Source organism: Macaca nemestrina, chromosome 1, assembly GCF_043159975.1.
Source record: "Macaca nemestrina isolate mMacNem1 chromosome 1, mMacNem.hap1, whole genome shotgun sequence".
Lineage (NCBI taxonomy): Eukaryota > Metazoa > Chordata > Mammalia > Primates > Cercopithecidae > Macaca > Macaca nemestrina.
Window position 1 is genome coordinate 176,217,883 of NC_092125.1, and position 19,047 is coordinate 176,236,929.

The 19,047-nt window shown below is 41.4% G+C and overlaps 1 protein-coding gene across 17 annotated transcripts in view; it reads left to right on the top strand.

Moving 5' to 3' along the window:
- LOC105495139 (DAB adaptor protein 1) overlaps positions 1-19,047 on the top strand; it is a 1,257,833-nt gene that overhangs the window by 823,446 nt on the left and 415,340 nt on the right. Inside the window, exon 1 of one of the 17 annotated variants that reach the window (XM_011764375.3) lies at positions 6,965-7,447. The exons of 11 other annotated variants lie outside the window; for them this stretch is intronic. The gene's annotated coding sequence lies outside the window, so the exon portion shown is untranslated. Of the gene's footprint in view, positions 1-6,964; positions 7,448-7,537; positions 7,711-7,765; positions 8,624-19,047 lie in introns of those variants that run through there. 5 more of the 17 variants (XM_024797065.2, XM_011764370.3, XM_071092465.1 and 2 more) reach the window with 5 other exon arrangements.

Consider the following 19,047-nt stretch of genomic DNA (forward strand, 5'->3'; position numbering starts at 1 on the left):
CAGTTGCTCCATCTTTTGCTACACAGTTTACCCATCTAACCATATCTAAATTCTGGTCAAGAAATGTGTTGCTCTGAGTCACCTGTCCAACTCTGGAGCTGGTTCAGGTCTACCAAAATTAAATGGAAAAAAAAATTACCAGGTGAAGTAATGGTTTCCCAATGAAATCTAGGTGTTGTTTTAAAAGAAGGAGGAATGGCCCCAGAGAGGCAGACAACACATACCTGTCATACTTTTAACCTTTAACATAGAGGCTACAAAATATGCAGCAGCTATATCATATGCTATGCTGATTCTTCTCTTTTTCGATATTCTGTAAGCATCAGAAATTCAGCCTTTTTTTTTTTTTAAAGGAGTCTTGCTCTATTGCCCAGGATGGAGTGCAGTGGTGCAATCTCAGTTCACTGTAACCTCCACCTCCCGGGTTCAAGCAATTCTCCTGCATCAGCATCCTGAGTAGCTGGGATCACAGGCACGCACCACCACACTCAGCTAAGTTTTGTATTTTTAGTAGTGATGGGGTTTTACCATGTTGGTCAGGCTGATCTTGAACTCCTGACCTCGTGATCTGCAGACCTCGGCCTCCCAAAGTGCTGGGATTACAGGTGTGAGCCACCGTGCCCGGCCCAGCCATTTTTTTTATAGCTTTTAGCCTACTCCTATTTTCAGGCATTAATATCACCTTAAGCTCCACTTTATGAGTGAAAAAAATTGGGGGTTTGTATTGAAACATAAGAGTCCTTTGACAGTCACTTTAGCTCTCCACTTTTGTTTCTACTGTGCATTTAGCTAAAGAGAGCAGATTTCAGGCATAAATACAATTGCCAGTGTTGCTGCTGTCCTCTACCTGCTCCTTGGAAAAAATGAAAGGAGTGCTATTTATAGCTATTGTAAACCAGAGTCAAGTTTAGTAATGCTGCCACACAACCTTGCGCTGGAATCAGGCAAGGCTGGTACCACGAAAGAAGAGATGTTCTGTTTTGATGAAGTTGCATAGAAATATTTTTTCATTGCTTTTTTGACCTCAGAAGAGAAACAGCAATTGGACATTTTACTTATGTCCAGGGCATACAAGAGAAGTATCTGAAATGTAGTTAAAACAAGGTTTGCAAAGTATTTGTTTCTTGTTGTGTGTGTGTGTGTTTTTAAGTGGATCCTTTTGCTTTCACTCTAAATTTCAAAATTCTGATCATGGCACTTTGTAATTTGTTCATGCATGCTTCTCTAGAGTCAACTACAGCCACTCTCAGAGGGGAATCTCTGTTTTGCCTTTTTACATTCTATCTTTTTTCTTTTTCTTTTTTTGTTTTTTGGCCTGAAATACCTTTTCTTGCTTCACCTGGTTACCCAATTATCTTTCAGGATGACGTCACTTCCTTCATGAAGTCCTCTTCACATGCTACCTTGGGTTAAATGCCCCATTTGATGCTCCCTTAGCGTCCTGTACTTGGCATTGTCACAGTGTTCATCTCAATGTAATATGATTATGTGTTTCCTTCACTTGGCTATGAGTTGTTTCAGGACAAGTTTTTGTTTGTTTGTTTGTTTGTTTTTGTTTTCTTTCTCTGCCAATGCCTAACATTGTACCTGGTATAGAGCAAGCCATCAGTAAACATATTTTTAAAATAAAGGATAGACCTTTCTTATTAAAATACAGAATCTGAGTATAAACATGAACTTGAATAAAAGGGAGAGTGAGAGGATTATAAACCTTTGAAATCGTACACATTCTATGTTAGTATACTTTGAGCATATTATATCTCTATTAAGCTTGGTAGGAGTGTTCCGACTGAACTTTATTAAAAATTGTATTAACTCGAGGCTTTATGTACACAGAAACATTCCTAACAAGCACGACAAACTATTTAATGAATTGTGGCTGTGTAATAATTTGTGTTTGAAAAACTCCATTCCACTTACAATATCATCACAAAGGGTAACACATTTAGGAGTAAATTTAACTATCGATGTGAAAGATCTGCACATTGAAAACTGAAATGTTGATGAAAGAAATTAAAGACGACGCAAATGAACGGAAAGCTATCCCATGCTCATGAAGTAGAATAATTAATGTTGTTAAAGTATCCATACTATCCAAAGCAATTGATAGATTCAATGTAATCCCTATAAAAAGCTACTTACATTTTTTCACAGAAATAGAAAAAAATCCTAAAATGTATATGGAACCACAAAAGACCTTGAATAGCTAAAGCAGTCTTAAAAGATAATTACAACCCAGAAGCATCATACTACCTGATTTCAAAGTATGATACTGGAATAGTATGATACTGGGAGGAAAACTGACACCTAGACCAATGAAACAGAATAGAGGGCCTAGGAATAAACTCACCCATATACCATCAACTAATCTTTGATAAAGTCATCAAGCATATATAAAGGGGAAAGGATAGTCTTTTCGATAAATGGTGTTGGGAAAACTGCATGTCCACAAGCAAAAGAATGCAATTGAATCCTTATGTCATACCATATATGAAAATCAACTCAAAATGGATTAAAGGCAGATGCAACACTTGAAATAATAAAAATCCTGAAACAAAACACAGAGGAAAAGCTCCTTGGCATTGATCTTCACAATGATTCTTTGGATATGGCACCAAAAGCATACGCAACAAAAGTGAAAGTAGACAGATGGGACTACATCAAACTAAAAACTTCTTCATAGCAAAGGAAACCATCAAAAAAATGAAAAGGCAACTTACAGAATGAGAGAAAATATTTACAAGCCATGTATCTGATAAGGGGTTAATACCCAAAATATATAAGGAACTCATTATTACTCAATAGTAGAAAACAAACAACCTTATTTTAAAAATGGGCAAAGGACCCGAATAGACATTTTTGGTTTGTTAAAGAAGGCATATAAATGGCTAGCAGCATGTAAAAAGTTGTTCAATATCACGAATCATCAGGGAAATGCAATGAAAACCACAATGAGATATCACCTCCCACTCCTAGCACTTTGGAAGGTGAGGCAGGAGGATCGCATGAAGTCAAAAGTTCAAAATCAGCCTGAAAAACATAGCCAGACCTTGTCCTTATAAAACTTCTTGAAAATTAGCCTGGCATGGTGGCACTTGCCTGTAGTCCCAAGATACTTGGGAGGCGGAAGGAGACGGGTCCCTTGAATCCAGGGCTTTGAGGCTGCAGTGAAATCATACTACCTGATTTCAAAGTATGATACTAGAATAGTATGATACTGGAACGAAAACAGACACAGATCAATGAAACAGAATAGAGGGCCTAGGAATAAATTCCTAGTGATGGTACCGCTACACTCCAGAATGGGTGACAGAGTGAGACCCTTTCTCAAAGAAACAGAACAAAATAAAAAACAAAACAAAGAAACAAAAAAAGTTTTGTTCTTTTTTTTTTGTAAAAGACAAATGTAAGAAGTATTGGTGCAAATGAAGAGATAAGGGAACCTTTGTATGCTGTTGGTGGGATTGTAAATTGGTATAGCCATTACGAACAGAGTATGAAAGTTCTTCAAAAAACTAAAAACAGAACTACCATATGTTCCAGCAATCCCACTTCTGGGTATATATCTGAAGGAATTTAAATTAGTATCTCAAGGAGATATCTGCACTACCATGTTCATTGCAGCATTATTCACAATAGCCAAGACACTGAACTGCCCTAATGACTGTCAACAGATGCATGGATAAATAAAATGTGGTATATATGTCTACAATGAAATACTATTCAGTCTTAAAATAGAAGGAAATCCTACCATTGGTGATAACATGAATGAACCTAGGGGACATTTTGTTAAGTGAAATAAGCCAGACCTAAAAAGACAAATACTGCATGGTCTCATTTGTATGTGGAATCTAAAGCAATCAAACTCATCAAAGTCAGAGAATAGAATCATGGTTGTCAAGGGCTAGAGAGTGGGGAAAATGGGGGGATTTTGGTTAAAGGGTAAAAACCTTCAGTTATATGATAAATAAGTTCTGGAGCTCTAATGTATAGCATGGTGACTACTGTTAATAATTATGCACCATGTACTTGAAATTTTCTAAGCTCTTAACTGTTCTTATCACATGCACAAAATTAGTAACTATGTGAAGGTATGGATATGCTAATTAGCTTAATTGTGCTAATTATTTTACAATGTATATGTATATCAAAACATCATCTTGTACATCTTAAATATACACAATATTGAGGCATTATTTGCCAATTATACCTCAATAAACTACAGAAAAAGAAAAAAGTCCATAGTTTACACCATAAAATTTTATTACACTCTAGCCAACGAGTGTTGTAATTGAAATAATTGTAGGAATAAACAGAACTAAATAAAATATAATACACAAAATGGGCTTCTTTGCATTTCTTTCTTTGGAGGAGTAGTAATAGCTAATAGGACTTATGATTTCTGACATTTGATTTTGATTTCCATCATAGGTCAACCAGCACTTACATAGGCTTCTCCTTTGAGTATCTTGAAAATCATGTGCATAGTTATAAATTATGTAAAGTTCAATAAAACTCTATTTTGCCCATGTGCAGGCTGCTCATGCCTGTGTCTTTTATTTGGTTGACTCCAACATCCTCAAAGGTAGAACATGTTTCTGATTTATCACCATTATTCCCATTATAAATGCCTGTCAAATTAAAATGAACTATTTTAGAACTATTCTGGGAAGAGAATCAATGTTTATGGGGTGACTGATTTATTCAGTGCCAGGCACTTCCACTTCCTTATCTCATTTAAGGCTCACTGTGATCTCAAGAAGCAAGTATGATCCACCACCATTGTAGGGTTGAGAATTTTGACGTTCAGAGAAGTAACTTGTCAAAGATGAACGAAGCTCATTAAATTCCAAACTCCATACTTTATCCAGTATAATAAGAGTGCCTTCCCCAATGGCCTGTTGTGAAGGTTAAATGAGTTAATATACGGAAAGTATCAGAACTGTGTCTGAAACATAATAAACAATATATACATCTTTGCTGTTCTTATTTTACTGTTTCTCAGGGTAGATGATAAAGAAATGTTCACTGAGATTTTTTTCTTATGCCATTCTTAATACAAATGATATTGTTATTTTTAAAAAGAACAAAAGAAAAAAAAACCTTAATTCTTAGGTGACTTGTTTCATGACGTGTTTAGTACAACAACTTAAAATGTTCCTTTAAGATTTGGTTTAGTTTAACTTGAAAGATCATTGGTGGGTAGTTTGTGTGCAGTTAGCATCTACATGTTATGCCTGGATTTGAGAAAAGCTTTGCTTGTTACCCCTGTTGAATTTCAGGGAAATTTGCCCAGTTTCCATGGTAGACTTGATTCAACACTGAGCAGAGATAGAGTCTTGTATTTCCATTACTTGGCCAATTCAGTGTCATGAATTCCCTTCAAAGTCTGTAATCATCATATCAATAGAAAGCCAAACAAAGTGAAAGGTGGGTGAAGACAGGTTTTAAAAGTAGGGCCTTAAGATGCATGTAGATGGCCTTCATGTTCTAAGGCTATCCTCAAAGCATTGAGAAACTTTAATGTTTTTGGTAGTCAATGAGAATTTAGACCTGTGCGTCCATCATAACAGTTTTCTACCCTCCCTCCCCGTTTCGACCATGTCTTCTCAGATTTGTCCCTCTTTTCTTAGTAGAGTTTAGACACTTGAGATGTGTCTTCATAGATGAAGAAACTGAAGTTAATCTTAATTGAGTTGCCTGGTAAGCCTGAACTTCCTACACAGTGTAGAACCGTATCTGGCGTCAACTGTCCTCAGTTTCCAGAACTCTGGAAAACTTGGAGAGACTTGGGCTAGTTTCCCTGCTCCCCACCCTTAGATTATCTGGTCACACCCGGAGGTAGATAGAAACCGAGCAGTATCAGGGATAGGACCTCCCTCCCACCTTTTTGGGAGTTTCATCTGATCATCTCTTCTTGCAAGACTGCATTCTGCTATGACCTCACAAATTTTTCTTGTCTCTATGTAAATTGCTGTCTTTTCAGGTGGTGCGTGACAGCCTCCATTTGCTCAGGCCTCCATTTGTGCGGAAGCTGTTATTATGGAGTAAGTTTAATGGGTCGTGAATTTTGTAGAGAAAGGGAGGGTCTCTTGATGACTCTGTATGTACCAGCCCTGGACCTACTGGCTCCACAAGGAGTGCATTAGGCTAAATATTTTTAGCTCATTGACTCTGGAGGTAACAACCCTAAAAGCTTCATTAAATTTCCGTGGGTGAGTGTCTGAAGCTAAGAGGTAAAAAAAAAAAAAAAAAACAAACAAACAAAAAAAAACAAACAAACAAAAAAAAAACCCAAAACAGAAAAGCACAAATCCATCGCATTAGCTTTGTTATTACACAGCTGGAAAACAGAAGTGTAGCCCCCAAAAGAGTAAGGGTAAACTTTTTAAGGAAGGGTTGCTTGCCTCTTGCTTTCCTTTTCTGCACCTGGGTCCAGCAGGGTGGTTTGTGTGCAGTGCGAATCTACACATTATCGACTTGATTTGATTCTCCAGGCTCCTCTCTCCTCCTGCGTTCAGGCCTCTGGAGACAGGTATGCCACACAACAGGGATTCCTGGAATTGAATCCAGTCTCAGGGTGGAAGAATGTTCAGAAGGACCCAATCTTTTCTGCGACTTGGTGTTTCTAGGATCTTTGTAAGCTAGGACCCTAAGCAAGGAGCAACCGACTGCGTACTCGCTGGAGCCGCCTCCCGCACAGCTTCGGATCAGAGGATTGTTTACTCCCAGTCATTCTAAGAGCCGAGTAAGGGAGTTGGGGGGAGTAAGCCGGAGTTAACCGCGGTCTGCATACTCTCAGGGGCACGGGTCTTTCCTAGGACGGAAACGTGACACATGCTAGCCTTTTCCCTCCCAACTTGCCCAACTTTGCCTGGGAAGCCGCAATCAAAACAGGAGCCACCGAGCCTGCGCTGGCGGCTGGGAGCGAGCGCCCCCTCCTGCCAAGGGGCGTGGGGGCAACATGCCCTCACAGAGACTCCCCTCGTGGTTTCGCCCATAATGGCACTCCGTATATTTGGGTATGCGTATGTTTTCGAGGCTTGGATAAAAGGGTAGACCCTAGAGAAAAATGAGAGGGGCCAGGCGGAGCTGCGGCCAGTGGTGGTGATGGGGGAGAAAACACTGGCTACTTTGTGACAACCCCCTCCCTTACCCTCTTCACGCTGGCGAGGCTGGGGCGGGGACCCCTCGCTCTCGGCTTGTCTCTCCCGCTTCCACGCCAGGATGGAGAGAGCGCGCAGGGGCTCCAGAGGCGCGACTGCAAGCCGCGGCGCCCCCGCTCGCTCGCTCGCTCGTTCTTCCACCTCCTCGTCGCCACCGCGGCTCGGCTAAGCTCTCGGAGCGCGCTCAGGCTGCGCAGAGAGCGCCCCGGAGGGAGCTGGAGCCGCGCGGCCGGGGCGAGGAGCGCACTACCAAGCGGCGGCGGCGGCCGGGGAGCTAGTAGGTGAGCGGCGCCGCTGGGCGCCGGGCGGGTGCGGGGGCCGGCGGGGCGGGGGCCGCGGGAGGAGGCGGGTCCGCGCGGGTGGCGGTCTCCTCCCCCTACTCTGACGCGGGGCCCGTGGCTCCCGGGGAGGATGGACCCAGCTCGGCGCTCGCCCGGGCTTCCCCGGGCTGCAGAGCGCGCCTGAGTGCCGCCGCCCGCCGGGCATGGGTAGCCGCTTCCTGGGCGGCTGCGGCAGCGGAGGAGGATGCTCTGGGCTAGGCGAGGTGAGGCACGGCGGGGACGCGCGGCAACCCTTGAGTTCAGCGCGTCAGGTGCCCCGCGACGACGCGTCGCCGGGGAGCCAGGAGGCTTCGCTGGGGCCCCCGGCGCGGAGGAGGGCTCCTGGGACGCGCCACTCAGCAGTTTGGCTAGGGGTGCTGCGAGGATGGCGACTGCAGCAGTTTTTCGCCTTCTCCCTCCACTTGCTGGGAGGAAAGGGGCGACTTCTCTTTCTCTCTCCTGCCACCCACCCCTGCGCCCCTGTCTCCCTACTTCTGACCACGCGCGATCCTGTCTCCAGACTTGTCCACCCTTGACACGCGTCTCTCTCCAAGACCCCCTGCGCCCTCTTTCCTCCTGCGGTCTTGGCTCTGTCGGTCCTCGAGCCTGCCTTCTCCCGCTGTCCTGTGCTCCCGAAACTCCCTCCCTGCTTCTCTGGTGGCCAGACCCTCTTCCTCACTCGGCCGAACCCCGTTTTCACTTCCCTACTCCTCGGTAGCTAGGTTCGGCTTCGACCTCTCGAAAAACCGACTCTATCTCAGTAATCCCAGCCCTTTCGCGGGCACCGTGAGAACTGGATCCCGCGTTCCTCGGACCCCTGCCTTTCTTCGGATCTTCTGTGGACTCTGTTCTTTACCGCTCGACCCCCTCCATCCACTCCCCAGCACCCCCCTGCCCACACGCCCAGTTAGTCCCCTCCCCAGCCCGCCTGTCTTCCTTCTCTCTGCTCCAGACGCTCTGACTTGGATGCAGAGAGCTCAGTTTTTTTTTTTTTTTTCCTACCAGGGAAACTTTAAATCTCTGTGGTTCGGCTCGTAAGGCAGGCACACAAGAGGGTGTCAACCGCCGAGAGAACCCAGAGGCAGGGAGTCCGAGATGGGGGGAGGTCGTGTCGCGGCGTCTGAAAGGGGCCACTGGGTGAGTGTACAAAGTAAATTTCAAAACCAGGGTGACTGCTGCAGTCAGGACTCTGCCTCCGCTGACTGCGTCCCGGGGAGTATTATTGTGACCCCTGGTGGGAGGGCGCATCTTTTCTCTGCACTTTTTAAGGCGCTTTTTTTCTCTGTTTTTGTTTTTTGGTGGTGCTGGTGGGCCTCATGGGGGCCAGTGGGCACAAGGGAACGCTGCCTGGAGAGGCGGACGCCACTTGGCTGCTCCCAGACCTGCCAGACTGTGTACGTTTCACTCCGTGTGAACTACCCCCAACCCCCAACTGCATCGCACAAGTCCTCATTGTTGGGGGTCTGCTGGGGCACTTCCGCTTAGGCTGGGAGAGTCTGAAGGAATGGCGTGGGGGTGGGGAGGCCGGGGGCGTTTGGCGACCGCTCGGCTCTCGGCGGCGGGCGCAGTGGAGAGCGCCGCGGCGCGGGCTTCTGTGCGCTCCGGTGTGTGTGTGTCGCGAGGCTGGGGTGCGCGCCCGCGTGGGTCGGTGTCTGCGTGTGCGTTTGGATGTCGGCGCACGCCTGTGTTTAACTCCGTTAGAAAGAGGGGCGAGTGCAGAGCTTGCGGTAGCGAGAGCGCCTTTCTCCGCCTGGGAGCTGGACGGGGGCGAGCCCGCCTGCGAGCTGGATGCTCCAGTGCAGCTCCTAGCCAGCCAACAGGGACCGGGGGTGAGAATCCGCGCCGTCGTTTCCACCTCCTTCCTGCTCCCCTCCTGCTGGCCAGTTAAATACACTTTCAGTGTTGATAGTTTTGAATAAAGGCCGTGTGGAGATTCCACTACACTTTACAACACTTAACGTTTTCAAGTAATCATATAAATTAAAGGTGGCTTACGTTTTAGAACCCCCTAATTATCCAGTTCACGTTGGTACATTTATGTGCCAATTATAGGTCTTTGGGAAATCCATAAAATTATAAACCATCCCCACCCCTTGAATTAGCACCCATTGTTTTTGTGATCTCCGTGATGAGTGATTCTGGATGGCACCGGAACTGCGCAGGCACGAAGATAGATGGGGGTTCGGAGATGTCAGAAGGAGTAGGGCCCCCCGCCACCCCCGTCTCTTTCACTCCCTATCCTGACAAGGCTTGGTGACAATTCTGGGAACCGAAAGTGATCAAAGATTTTCTTGATTTCCTATTGAGAAGGGCGACCTAATCAAAGCTGTATAAAAGTCAACTTCTAAGCAATCAGAAATTGTCTGCTGATGTCCTTGATTGAAACCCCAGCATTCAAATGGAGTATTGAAAAACTCGCAGAAAGGTCTTTTGAAGCGCTATTGTTCTTTTCCGTACACAGAGTCTCTCTTAAAGGTCTAGGAAGTTCAAAATGCAGTGGTTTGAAAGGACTGACTTTGTAACTATTTGGCAACGCTGGGAGGATCCGCAGGGATGAGAAAAGAGGCCGAGGTGGGAAGTGCAAATATGTTGTGACCATCTTCTTGGGAACGGTGCTGCTATCAAGTAGGAATTCGGTTCTACCCATCGAGTTGGCAATTAAATCTCTTCTAAAGCAGATTTAGAAGATGATTTTTAGTAGTTTTTATTTTTTAGTGGTTTGCTTAAGGTCTGAATAGGCATATCTGAAACGTTTAATCATGTTCATTGTAGTCAACGATAAAATCTGAATAAAAATTACTTATTGTTGATGAAGCTCATCTCACAAGCTGTTTCACAGTATGTTTCATTTGCAAGACACACCATTGTGTGAGGCTGCCGGGAAGAGATTGTATCACGTATTGTTCATTTTCTCCTCCCAACCCAGAGAGGAATATTCTTCTTCATTCCCCTTTGCCCTCCAAAGTAATTTTTCTTAAATGGGTGAGTGTTTGGCTTGGTACCTGATAGTACCCATCTAAAAAATTGCATTTGGTAGATTTAGGATGCTTGGAGCCACCCTGCAGGCAGATGAAGAATCTAATGGAGGCAGCATTTCATTTTGATAATTCACTCAAGTCAAACATTTTGTTTTTGCTGGGATTTAATCCTTCTCTCAAGCTAATAAAGCAAACAAAGCAAGAAAATCACAGTTTATGTCTTTTAGATGGCACTTTAAAAATAGTATAAATTGAAGGGTATTGTCAGGAACTTTAACGTTATTTAGGACTTCCTGAGACAAAGAATACTCAGTGGTTGAGTTAGGCAGTTGAGGATGAATCGCTTAACCTCTCACAACCTTGCTTTCATCATCTGCAAAACGGACAACATTACCTACCTTGTGGGTCTTGGAGCAGTTTTATGGGGAAAATCGTATGATCGGGTGGTTTGGCACATAGAAGGATTTCAACAGAGTGATAACTCTTAGTAATAGACAGCATGGAATTCTGTTCAAGAAGGTGGATGGCATTTGGAATGGGAAGACCAGGATTGAATCCAGCTACTTCTGACTTTGATGTTTGGCAAGTCACCTTTCATGTTAATAAAACAGAATAATTAACCTTTATGGAGTGCTACTAAGAGTCAGGAATGCTTCTGAGCACTTTACACATATTAACTTATTTAATCTTTAGATAACCCTAGGATGTGGATACTTGTATTCTCATTTGCATTAGCTAGATAAGGAAACTGGGGCACAGGAAGATTTGGTAACTGTCCTGAGATTACATAGCAAATAAGGGATGGAACTAGGATTTAAACCCAGCCATTCTTGTTCCAGGGTCTGTCCTAACCACTGTTATGCTGCCTCTGAGTGAGGAAGTGATCCCAGCTAGTTCCCAGGGTGTAAAATTTAATGGAGAATAATGAAATAGTAAGACTTCTATAGGAGCAAGCTGCATATTTCCCCATTTTTAGATGCTAGCCACACAAAATGGTGTTACCTTATTATCAACAGGGAACGGGACAATGATAGGCATTTTGAACACTTGTGACTCTGTGGCAGTTTCTATCAGGCATTGGTTAGTAATGGTTCACATCTGGTTACTCTGTGAAAATATTTATTAATTAGGTAACAATTAGTAATCAATTAGTAAATAATTGTTTAGGCAATTAGTAATGCAGAAACAGCACTACTGCTTTTCTCAGTTACTAGCTGTGGTCAGCAGAGATTCTCAAACTAAAAGGTTGTTTCACAGGTGGTAAGGAGTCTGGACTTGGTTTCTGGACTGCCTGGCTTCAGATCTCAGCTCCACCAGCTCTGCAAGCTGTGTGGCCTTGGCCAGCTGATCTACCTTATCTGTGCTTTAGTTTTCTTTATAATGAAATAACAATACTTACCTCATAAAATTATGAAGATTACAGGAAGTAACACAAAGTGCTTAGAATAATACCTAGCATGAACAGTTACTTAGCTATTAGTGTTATCTTTCTTTCTTTCTTTCTTTTTTTGTTGCCCAGGCTGGAGTGCAATGGCACAATCTCAGCTCACTGCAACCTCCACCTCCCAGGTTCAAGTGATTCTCCTGCCTCAGCCTCCCGAGTAGCTGGGATTACAGGCATGCACCACCACGCCCGGCTCGTTTTGTATTTTTAGTAGAGACAGGGTTTCTCCATGTTGGTCAGGCTGGTCTCAAACTCCTGACTTCAGGTGATCCGCCTGCCTCGGCCTCCCAAAGTGCTGGGATTACAGGCATGATCCTCCGCACCCGGCCTAGTGTTATCTTTCAAATGAGATAAAAACCCATCCCCTAGATAATGAAAAAGTTTTCTATCATTGATATTCTGAGAGTTATGTATCCCAATATTATCTGGTCTATCTTTAGGAAGAGATACATTTTAGGATTTTAGGCAAAGTTTTTTTTTTTTTTTTTTAATTGGAAATATTTCCTTACACATTTTGCCTGTTTGTGAAGAGGAGTTGTGGAAATACACATCATGTTAAAATTTCCATGCCATTTTACTTTTCCACAGTTATTCTGAGGAAAGTAAAATGACTTTGATTGAATTCTAGAGGTGTGTTTGTCAACTCTCCTAATTTACAGATTGAAAGGATATTAGACTTGCAGAGATACGTAACTTTACAGCTGAGAGGCACCTTCGCAACTCGGGGTTCTTGGACTCCTTGTCCAGTGCTCCTTTCACTAGACCAGATTGTCTCCTATACCAGGATAGAGACGTGGCTTGAAAATATAAATAAAACTTGGCAGAGAAGGTGTTGTCAGGCTAAGAGCATGAGCCAGCTAGACATTCTGTACTGAAAAAAGCATGTCAGTAGGAAAAGAAAACCCCTCCTCTGGTATGTACATTTATATCCATGAAAACTCGCACTGAACTGAATCTGTGAAATGCATATCAGGATATGAACTCGTGTAAAAAAATGAAAACAATTCATTAATCAAATTAATCACCTGGATATTTCCCTTTGATTGGAGAGCAAATGTTCAGGTTTCTTTTTCTTTGACATGTTCTTTTTATTTTTCTTCCATTTGGTCTTCAGATGGGGGAAGGTTTTGGTTCAGGAATCGTAAAACTCCTCTGGCATCTATTTTATGAAATATGTAGCATATTCTATTGGAAAGAAATTGCCAGCTTGCTTTTATTATTATTATTTTATTTTATTTGAAGCTGACATATAACCAATCTGCAATGCCAGTGGGGGAGTCTCATAAACAGAAAGGAAAATAGAAATAAAATTCTGCTGAATAGAAGAGATGACAGCTAAAATGATGAAAATTTTGTGGTGGTGAAGGCGGGCTGTTTAACTTAGGGTATCAAAATAAGAGGATGGGCCCTCTCAAATAGTTGTAAGTAGTTCAGCATGAATTCAAATCGGCCATCTTGACCACCTACAGTGAGTCTTGCAAATTACCAACCCCATGTCTCTGCTCCGAGCTTCATATTGATTTATGATTTTCTTTGTGGGTCAGTCTCTGCATCTCTTGAATGGACTCATGATCTGTTTATTTGGTATCCATCAGTTCAGGCATCTCTTTCTTTGCTCTTTCTTTGTCTCTGTCTTTCCTCGTTTCTATCTCAGCCTTTGTCACATTCAGTCTTTATGTCTCTTTGTTTTTATTCTTATTAGTGTTGCAATTGAAAATAATAGAAAAGCTGTGAATATGCATTGAGAAAATCAGGGAGATTGAGGAACAAAATTCTGGTCATGCACATAAACATCACTTCTATGTCCATTCAACAAATGTTTACTGAACACCTACTTTGTGCTTTGCTCTGGCTCTATGCTAGGCATTGTGAAGAGTACCAAGATGCAATTGTGCAGTTTCCCATCTAGGGACCTGGTTTTATGCATAAATAACTGTTACAGCAGGAGATGTGCTATGGAAAATATCTATACAGCGATGGAACCTTCTGGAGAAAGGAAAGCTTGGAGATGGCTTCATTTCACCTAGATGTTGAAGGTTGACCAGGAGTTTCTCAAGGCTTACAGGCGGTTTAGACTGATAGGGCTTCATGGACAAAGTCAGGCGAGCATGAAGGATGGTTATTGGCTTAGGGATGGGCATAATTGGGTAGAGTGGTAATGTAGCACATGCATCAAAATGGGTTTTTTAATAGTGCATTTTCCAAACTGTGTCCCAGGGAACACTAATGTCCCCTAATATCATTATGAATATTTCAAAAGGAAGAGGGCTCAGACGGAAAAATAAGTTCCATGTCAAACATTTTTGGAAAGTATTGAATTATATATCCTGTTCTTAGTAAGATGTGGTATTTACTGATATGTTAAAGGTTCAGAGATTTTCTGCACTAAAGTCATTTAACTCATGAAGAATTTTAAAAATTCATTTGCCATAGAGCCTTTGCTTTCAAGTAGCATCTCTCAGTGTCTTATGAAATAGATTGGGAAAAATGTAGAGAATCACTTAAGCTTTTTAAGAGTAGTTTTCATTCTATCATGAAAATAATGTGTGTGATTTGAAATGTAGGATGTAATATTTAACCCATTTATGCCTAGTGTTCCTTTATTGGAATGCTAAGCTTGTGGGCGTTATTTATATCCTACTGCTCAAGGTCATCGCCAAAGTCTGATTTTTCACGAAAAACAATTTGCAACCTGTGGCATAAATGGGTTAAGACACACAAAAAGTATAAATAACAATATAATAAAAAGTTTTGGCCAGGCACGGTGGCTTACTCCTGTAATCCCAGCACTTTGGGAGGCCGAGGTGGTGGATCACGAGGTCAGGAGATTGAGACCATCCTGGCTAACATGGTGAAACCCCGTCTCTACTAAAAATACCAAAAAAATTAGCTGGGCGTGGTGGCGGGCGTCTGTAGTCCCAGCTACTAGGGAGGCTGAGTCAGGAGAATGGCGTGAACCCGGGAGGTGGAGCTACTCCACCCTGGGCGACTGAGCAAGACTTCGTCTCAAAAAAAAAAAAAAAAAAAAAGTTTTGTATCTACCACTCAGCTAATGAAATAAAGCCAGACAAACACAGGTGAAACCTCCTAGTAACCTTTCTCTGATCATATGTCCCCTTGTCTTGGCAGACATAGTCACTCTCCTAAATTTGATAATTCTTTTGAATGTATTTTTCCAGAACAAACCTAAATAATTCCATTGAATTCTCATTCACTTTCTGGCTCATCACTATATCTATAATAAAAAGAAATGGTATTTTGTTCAATAATTTTCCTGAAATAAAGGACATTTGTAAACTGTCTAGCTAGTTACTACATAGATAATAAGAAAGAAATAGTATTTTGCCTAATAATTGTACTGGAATAAAGGACATTTATGAACTACTTAGGGGAAGGAAATGTAGCTTCCCTTTTTAACTCTGGTATCTGGAATGTAGTAGATGCTCAATAAGTTTCTGCTCAATTGAATTGAATTAAATGCGTTCAGTCTCCTGTGGTTCATTAAGTTAATTTGGGCAAAAAGATTAGTGTAAATTAATTGTTTTCCATAGACAATATTGAAATTCTTTGTGATCAGTGGACTTGAAAATCATTTTTTATTGCAGTTCTTTATTTTGTAATCTAGATTTGGGAGTGAATTATAATAATTATCTATTGAAAGTCATTTCTGTGTTTTATTGACATCTCTTAAAATCATTAACAATAACTACTTATCCAAATCTGTCCTATTAAAACAGTTGATTCACTAGAACTATCTACCTTCATTATAGGAAAAATTATAAATGTAACTGCTTTCATCCAAAGAGGAAATTTTAAAATTACAATGCTGTGTAATTACTCAGTACCCTGACATGAAATGCACTGAAAGTTTATGAGGTTCCATTCCTTGGGCGTCCCCAAGAAATAACTTACTATCAGTAACAGAGTGTTATTATTAGATACTATCATGCCAACAGAAGCCTCTCTTTTGATATATGCAAGGGGCATCTTCTTGAAAAAGTTTGCCTTAAACATAAGTCATATGTGGGTGAAATTTTCTTTTCTTATTGTCTCAGACTATATTCATATATTATGGTATATATGTGAACATGTAGAGTGAATGGCAGAATATTGGTGAAGAACACTTGGTAGAATGAGTGAGAGGAGAAAGGAAATGGAAGACTCACAGGCTCACAGCAGGAGGCTTTTGGTACAAAATCGTGGCTGTGTGGGAGACAGTAGATTACCTTCTCTTGTGGGGTTAGAAGTTGATCTACCCCAGGGTTTTCTATCCTTGCTTTCACTGATATAGATTTCTCCTGGCAGTTTTTGGAGTAGCAGTTAAATCGCAGCAGTTAGCAGAACAAGAGTGAACTTTGTAGTATGAATGATCATAAACATAGAAAAACACTGCACAGAGGGTAAGGAAGAGATGCTGTACAATCCTATTCTCTGGTGATGGTGTAGCAGTGCCTATAATGATGGCATGTGGTAGTGCTTGTCTGGAATTATAGGCCGTGTTATTCTGGGCAGTATTATATGTCTTACGACATATATAATGTCTTACGAAAGTTCTAAGTATAAGCCACATCCATTCAAATATACTCAGGTTAAAGCAGTAGTGCTAGTAATCTAATTGCGGACAAAGTCAAAGATGGGCCAACCATATGCTGAATCTGAGCTACGGCATGTATTGTCAGAATATAGTTCCAATAAATGCAAAAAGGTTATTTATGCCTTGGGAAGCTGAATAGATTTATAGGCCACATAGAAGTTGGATTTCTGCCAACCTTCTGCTATCTAACTTCTTAATTTTAATGTAGTTGAATTTATCAATCTTTTATGGTTAGCACTTTCTATGTCTTGTTTCGGAAAGCATTTTTTTTTCCACCCTGATGTCATGAAGATATTCTCCTTTGTTATCTTCTAAAAGCTTTATTGTTTTGTTTGCCTTTCAAATTTAGGTTCTCTAATCCATGTAGAGTGTATGCGTGTATGTGTGTAGTGTGAGGTATGCATTTATTCTAATTTTCTTGCATATGGAAAAATGATTTTCCTGGAACTTAGAGTCAATTTCTAAGCATATGTTTTAGCCACTCTTTTGCCCTAACCAAATTTTATTATAGCTTTTTTAATGAACCTTGGTATTGGCCAGGACACATCCTTAAAAGTGTCCTTCTGCAAAAGTGTCTCAAGAGTGTCTTGGCTTTTCTTGGTCCTTTTTCTTCCATATACATTTTATAATCATCTTTCAAGGTTTTGCAAGAATACTGTTGAGATTTGATTTGAGTTTTATCGAATTTATAGACTGATTAAAAGATAATGCCGTCATTAGGACATTGAGCCTAAGTCTTTCTACCCATTAATACAGTAACTCTTTCCATTTATTTGATTCTTATTTAATGTCTTTCAATACAGTTTATAATTTTCATCAAAGGGCATGCACTCTTTTTAGCTTAGTTTTAGGTGGTTTATATTTTTGTAATTGCCATTGTAAATGTTATCTTTAAAATTATGTTTTCTAGCTATATATTAATTTTCATTATATGCTACCTGTATTTCTTACTCTAAATGGCGTATAATCAGGAGAGGAGGAAAACCATGGGTGTTTTTGAATGCTTACTATTAAATAAATTCAGGCATCCATGGGAGATATGGCTGGTTCCATTCCAGACCACTGCAATAAAGAGAATATTGCAGTCAAGAGTCACATAAATTTGTTGGTTTCCCAGTGTATATAAAAGTTATGTTTACACTATACTGTAGTCTGTTAAGGGTGCAATAGCATTATGTAAAAAAATCAATGTACATACCTTAATTGAAAATACTTTATTGCTCACATGTGCTAATGATCAACTGAGCCTTCAGCAAGTCATAATCTTTTTGCTGGTGGAAGGTTTTACATCAATGTTGATGGCTCCTGACTGATCAGGGTGGTGGTTGCTGAAGATAAGTACCTGGGTCAGTTTCTTAAAATAAGACAATAATGAAGTTTGTCACATTGATTGACACTTCCTTTCATGAAAGATTTCTCTATAGCATGCAATACTGTTTGACAGCATTTTACCCACAGTAGAACTTTTTTCAAAATTGGAGTCAGTCCTCTCAAACCCTAACACTGCTTTATCAATAAGTTTATGTAAATCCATTGCTGTCATTTCAACAATCTTCACAGCATCTTCACTAGGAGTAGATTCCATCTCAAGAAACCAATTTCTTTGCTCATCCATAAGAAGTAACTCCTTATCCGCTAAAGTTGTAGCATGAGATTACAGCAATTCAGTTTCATCTTCAGGCTCCACTTCTAATTCTAGTCCTCTTGTTATTTGTATCACATCTGCAGTTCCTTCTTCCACTGAAGTCTTGAATCCCTCAAAGTCAGCCATGAATCAACTTCTTCCAAACTTCTATTAATGTTGATATTTAGACATCCTTCCATGAATCACAAGTGTTCTTAATGGCATCTAGAATGATGAATTCTTTGTTTTTCTGAGATGGAGTCTTGCTCTGTCGCCCAGGCTAGAGTGCAGTGGCGTGATCTCGGCTCACTGCAAGCTCTGCCTCCCAGGTTCAAGCCATTCTCCTGCCTCAGCCTCCCGAGTAGTTGGGACTACAGGCGCCCGCCACCATGCGCAGCTAATTTCTTTTTGTATTTTTAGTAGAGATGGGGTTTCACTGTGTTAGCCAGGATAGTCTCAATCTCCTAACCTGGTGATCTGCCTGCCTCAGCCTCCCAAAGTGCTGGGATTACAGGCGTGAGCCACTGCACTGGTCTAAGAATGATGAATTATTTACAGAATATTTTAAAATTACTTTGCCAAGATCCATCAGAAGAATCACTATTTATGGCAGCTATAGCCTTATGAAATGTATGTCCTATATAATAAGACTCAAAAGTCAGAATTACTCTTTGATCCATGGGCTGCAGAATAGATGTTTTGTTAGCAGACATGAAAACAACGTTTATCTCCTTGTATGTCCTCATTAGAACTCTTGGGTGACCAGGTCTGTTGTCAAGGAGCAGTAATATTTTGAAAGGAATCTTTTTTTCTGAGCAGTAGGTCTCAACAGTGGACTTAAAATACTCAGTAAACCAAGCTGTAAACAGATGTTCTGTTAATCAGGCTTCATTCTTCCATTTTTAGAGCACATTCTTCCAT